Consider the following 6,506-nt stretch of genomic DNA (forward strand, 5'->3'; position numbering starts at 1 on the left):
CTGGAATATAAAATTTTTCGGTTGCTTCCCAAATAACGCCTGATTTAATGTCGCGGCACGACTTGATTATCTTGACTGCTCAGACTTCTCCAAGATAACCTGCTGATACCTCTTTACCATCTTCATAGAATACATCCACGATTGAGAAAACACTCATCTTTTTTTGCTGTGTCATAGATGAGTCTATTCTGAATCGTGCTTCTTTACCATTTAGCCCGAACTTCAGCTCATTCAGCTCCATATCTACGATCATTCTTCTGGTAGTAAGGAATGGTCTTCCCAAGATGATGGGCACTTCGAAATCCACCTCACAGTTAAGGACTACAAAATCAGCAAGCAGAATAAAGTCGGCTACCTTTACCAATACATAATGTGATATGCCCACTAGCCACTTTACAAACCTATCTGCCATAACCAATTGCATGTTTATCAGGACAGGATCTCCTAAACCCAGTTTTTTGTACACCGCAAGTGGCATTAGGTTTATACTGGCTCCCAAATCGCATAGCGCTTTTGTGAAATTCAGGTACCCAATGGTACACGGGATGGTAAACGCTCTCGGGTCTTTCTTTTTCTCTACTAAAGACCTTGTAGAGATAGCGCCACAATGAAGAAGACTGTCCTTCGACTCATGGCTAACCTTCCATTTCTTTGTGACAAGGTCTTTCATAAACTTCGCGTATCCTGGCATTTGCTCAAGTGCCTCAACCAAAGGTACATTTATTATCAATTCTTGAGCATTGCCATGAATTTGTTGAATTTTGCACCATCAGTTTTTTTGTTCAACCACCGAGGAAAGGGAGGTGGTGGTCTTGGGATAGTTTTCAACACTACCTTCTTTTTCTCTTTTTTCTCTTTTTTCCAGAGCATCATCAGAATTATCCATCTTCTCAGACTCCACTGGACCTCCTTCTTTCAGTTCGTCATCAACTACTTCATCAACTGCATGTTTGCCCACAGAAGGGCCAGGTAATATCTTACCACTTCCAGTGGTAATCTCCATCATTCTGCAGATTTTGGACCGTATCACTTGGTAACGTTCTTCTCTTCCTTTGGTTGAATGCTTCAAAGAGTTGTCTCATCTGCTGCTCCAACTATTTGATTGCGGTGGAGTGTGAATTTACCAACTGACTAATAGATGATAGATCAGTTTTCATGGTAGTCACACCAGAGTTAGTAGCTTCCACTCCCTTCAACAACTTAGCCATCATGTCCTCTATGGATATCTTTTCAGAACTTTTTGTAGCAGCCGCACGATTTCCAGAAGGTACATAAAGCCCACTCCTATCATTGTTGTTCTTTTAATTTCCCAACTCCCTATATTTATAACCAGGCTTATCATAATAATTACAACCTTGATTCCCTTAGCCATTGCCTCGGAAACCCTCTCTGATTATTAACATAGTTCACCTCTTCTTTTGCATCAGCATCAACACAATCCTGAGATCCCACAACTTTCACCTTATCAGTCTTACTTGATAGAAAGTGCTTCGTTAGAAAGTCCATCTGCATTTTAAGGTGAGCCATGTCTTGGTCATCCTCCTCATCTCTTTTGCGTTGTTCTGCAATAATACCCCAAACACAGTGGGGCTAGCTACCACAGAGTCTCTGGTATTCCATGCCTGACTCTATTTGGTCATTCTTTCTAGCATCTCTAAAGCCTATGGGAATGTAATATCAACAAACAAACCACCAACAACATTATCTACAATTAGCTTTGTCACAAAGTTAACAGCCCTGTACAAAGTCTCCATCAAGTATATGTCCATCATATTGTGGTTCAGACACTATGTCAGCTTCTTCTTGAATCTTTCACAGGTTTCATGCAAGGCTTCAGTTGGGAGATGCCTAAAGTTACTGATCTCATCCCTCAACTGTACTCTCCTAGAAGGCGGAAAGAACCTTTCTAGGAAAGCTCCTTTCAACTGCCTCCAGTTGGTTATAGAATAGAGTATCAGCTCATTTAGCCATAAAGTTACCTCCCCAGACAGAGACAACGGAAATAATATCAACTGGATAGCATTCTGTTTCACTCCTGGTTTATCAAAATATTTACAGATGGTGACAAAATTCACCAGATGCAAGCTCGGGTCATCCCCGGGAAGGCCACCAAACAACCGTTTCAGATTGAGGAGTTGAATCATAGTACTTGTAATGTTGAATTTAGCCCCAAGTGTCAACGGTGGAGGAATAATTGCACCCATTTTACCTGCTCCATCCATTCCATCATATCATCATTGAGGTTATACTGAACCGGCTGGTACTCTTGCCTTTCTCAGAATGGATGATTCCTGTTAACATTACGCTGTACTGGTGCAGCTACTTGCTCTGCACGCCTTAGGTTACCAGTATTTAGAAACTCCTCATCTCCCAAATCTTCATACTCAGGATTTTGATGTCGTGCTTGTTGACCGACATTTTGCACATTTACCTGAGCTCTAGCTAAGGCTGCCAATCTGTCAGCCTCTTGCTATTCTGCCATTATTCCAATTCGTTGCGATTCTGGATTAAGTGGTAATAATGGTTCTTCAGAACTTCTGGTGCTTGGCATACACTACAAAGATCCTACAATAAACAAAAATAACAAATAAACTTAAAACTAGGAAACTTGACTTACAGTCAATTAGCACACCCAACTTCAATTTACAACCGTATTCCCCGGCAATGGTGCCATTATTGATAACGGTCAAACTACAACTCTCTAATAAGGACGTAAGCGATCGTTGTCAATATAAAACCCAACTAGGTTGGGGTCGAATCCCATAGGTCAACTGATAGCTGGATGTTTCCTGAAATGGAGGCTTTTAGTTTAGCAAGTAAGTGTTGGTCACTTTAGTTACAGTGTTCGTAATCAAGAGTTTATGGAAAATTCAAAATTATGTTCACTAGGGGTTTTGGTACTTGACAGATGCTAATGGTGGCTCAAGATTCTCACGGTAGGTAGGACAACAAGTTATCTTTATCGAAGTTATGCCTAAATATCTCTCGACCTACTTAAGAATTTAATTACCTAATCCTCTCGGACTTAGGGAATTTGTATTCATGACCAGATTTTACCTCAGGTTAATCAACCTTGTTACAGTGTCAATTATTAAATGGAAGTTTTTAGTGCTTTCAAGTCACTGTTAATAATTCACTTCCCACTATATTTGATTTCTTTCTCAAGCAAATCAAAGCAGGTGTTATCTATCATTTGCAACCAATTGATGATAATTAAAACCTCAGAATTATCAAGGAGTCCTACCACCTTTTGAATCTTGAACACTTGGCACCTTATCAAGACTTAACCCTAGATCTCATAATTCAGGTTAAAAGAATTTAGCCGCTCATGATGTAATAATCGAAATAACTAGTTATATTCATGATTTGAAAGATAAACTTACCACAAGATGAATAGAAACTAGAGATTCTCAAATTCGATCACAATAGTAATCCCAAAATAATGATAATAATCTCTTTAAAGTAATTTCTTGTTCAAGTCAAGAAACTAGAGAGAGAAAATATCAAAATACGTGTCTCCAAAAGATGTTTGGAACTCTCAAGAAAATCCTGAACAAGACTTTAAATAGTTTAGCCTAAATAACAAAACAAAATCACAGAGTTTAATAATCCCTCGAATTAGGTGACGACATTCGTGGCAACCTATCAGGAGGATGGCAACTTATCACAAATGTCGTCAACTCCTTTTTACTTTTGATACTCGCTGATTTAGGCTGGCGACAAACTATGACATCCTATCAACTTCTTGATGACTTATCACGAATATCGTCAAGTCTCTACCTCAGCTCTCATGTTCTGCCTTAGGCTGACGACAATTTTGATGACCTATCAGCTCCTTGACGGCTTATCATAAAATGTCATCACAACTCTCAACTCAGGTGCATTCTCTGTCTGAGGCTGAAGATGAAGCTGATAACTTATCACTGGGATGATGACTTATTAGAAATATCATCAGCCACACTTCTCTTCGAATTACTTCAGATTTAAACTCCTTTGTTTCCATCCTTGTTGGTTTTCTTGCATCATAGCTTCTACTGCAAAATCAAACATAAAACAATAAAAAACGACAAAAGTTTCTTAATACTTTGTAATTATTCTTAGTTAAAAGCCTCAAATGTGTTAGCATTAGCTCACACATCATTGTCTAAATGCATCTATTGCTTCATCCTCACTATATAACAAATAGATGAAACAGTATCTAGTGCAATTGTCAATAAAAGTTATGAAACACTTTTTCCCACCACGTGATGTTGTTAAATTCATATCACAAATGTCAATGTGTATTAAGTCTAAGGAATTGGAATTCGTTTCAATGGACTTATAAGGATGCTTTGCATACTTTGATTCTACACAGGTTTGACACTTTGATTTATTGCACTCAAAGTTTGGCAAAACCTCTAAGTTAATTAGTTTTCGTAACGTTTTGTAATTACCATGGCCTAAATGTTCAGGACACAAATTATAAGACTCAAGAAAGTAAGAAGAATTTAAACCTTTATTGATTTCAACATTCATTACATTCATCTTATAAAGGCCCTCGGTGAGTGGCCTTTTCCTACATACACTTCTCCTTTCCTAATTATAATTTTTCCAGAAACGATTTCACATTTGAATCCGTTCTTGTCTAGAAGTGAAATGGAAATCAAGTTCCTACATAATTTTGGAACGTACAAGACATTGTTAAGTGTCAAGACCTTTTCGGAAGTCATTTTTAGGCCCACTTTTCTTGTTCCTTCTACCTTAGCCGTAGAGAAGTTAGCCATGTAGATCATTTCTTCTACTTGAGCTGGAGCGAATGACGAAAATAACTCTTTATTGGCACAAACATGGAGGGTGGCACCAGAATCCATCTACCACTCACGAGGATTCTCCACCAAGTTGCATTCTGAAAACACAGCTCACAGATCATCACATTTTTTGTTGGACTCAATCATATTTGGTTGGTCTTTTTTCTTGCCTTTCTTAGGGGTACAACAATCCATGGACTTGTGGCCAATATTTCCACAATTGAAGCATTTTCCCTTGAATTTCTTCTTGGGTTGATTGCTTCCTTGTTCAACTTACTTCCTTTCCTTATAATTGTTTTGGTCATCTTCCACAATATTTGCTCCATTAATTGCAGAATTCCTTTTTGACCTTCTCTCGATAGCTTTATTATCCTCTTCAATACGTAGTCAGAAAATAAGATCTTCGACAGTCATCTCCTTGCGTTTTTGCTTCAAGTAGTTTTTGAAGTCTTTCCATATAGGTGGTAGCTTCTCAATGATCGCTGCTACTTGAAAAGCATCATTCACAATCAAATTTACAAAACAGTTTATGTGAGTACTAAGAACATTTTTAATTTGTTCAACTAAGGTGTTTTTCAAAGATATACCTTCCTCTAGGAGATCGTGAATGATTACTTGCAATTCCTACACTTGAGACAAAATCGATTTGATAACTATCATTTTAAAGTCCAGAACCTTGCGACAAAGAATTTCTTAATTCCCGCATCCTCTGTCTTGTATTTTTATTCTAGTGCCCCTCACAATTCCTTCGATGTCTTAGTTTTACTATAAATATTGTAGAGGTCGTCTTGGAGACCACTCAATATATAATTTCTGTAAAGGAAGTCTGAGTGCTTCCAAGCCTATACAATCATGAAATGCTGTTTGTCCGAGGTTCCCTCAGGCACCTCAGGAGCATCCTCACTAGTAAACCTTTGAAGGCATAGAGTGATGAGGTAAAACAACATATTTTGCTGCCATCGCTTAAAGCCAATGCCCGCAAATTTTCTGGGCTTATCCGAAGGTGCCATTGGTTGTGGAGCATTTACTCGACTTTTTGAAGCAATGCTAGTTTCCCCCATAGTCATAGCCGCATCTTGCATTTGACTTTCGTTAGTCATTTTTCCTGTCACCGCAAGACAATAAAATTTGGTATTTTTAGAATACTATTTATAAAGTTAAGCAACTTTAAACTCTTCTTCTTGTTTCTAGTTACGATGCAGTTTTTATGACTTTCAATCGTCAACTGAATAATCTTTAACTTGTGATGAAGATTTTATTTCTTCGAATCACTATTTAAGTTCAAACGGAGTAGAAAGCTTAAAGCTTTAATCTCGAAAAACAAGCAATACAGATTCTGCAAAAAATTTATTCCTTAAGATTGTTATTTTATGTATTATTTCGGGTACATGAATCTGTATTTAGGCACAACAACTTCAACACTAGTTCAAGTTTAAAACAAGAACACTATGAAGTACAAAAGCACCCTCAAAACAAGATCAAAGTGATCTTTCTAAGAAGTGTGTTTTATTTTTTCAGAAATTAAGATGAAACAGAAATATAAAGCCAAGTACCCCGACTTAACGGAGTGTCCTTAAGGAATAATTCCCCTTACTATACCCGAGGTTTTAGAATAGTCGCATACATCCTGCCCACCACGAAGATAATCAGATACAAATTAGTTATTGTTTGAGACGACATTGTTTTAAGAATACTATGCCAAAGAACTATAAAATTTCA

The sequence above is a fragment of the Capsicum annuum genome, chromosome 11 (assembly GCF_002878395.1).
Source record: "Capsicum annuum cultivar UCD-10X-F1 chromosome 11, UCD10Xv1.1, whole genome shotgun sequence".
Taxonomy (NCBI): domain Eukaryota; kingdom Viridiplantae; phylum Streptophyta; class Magnoliopsida; order Solanales; family Solanaceae; genus Capsicum; species Capsicum annuum.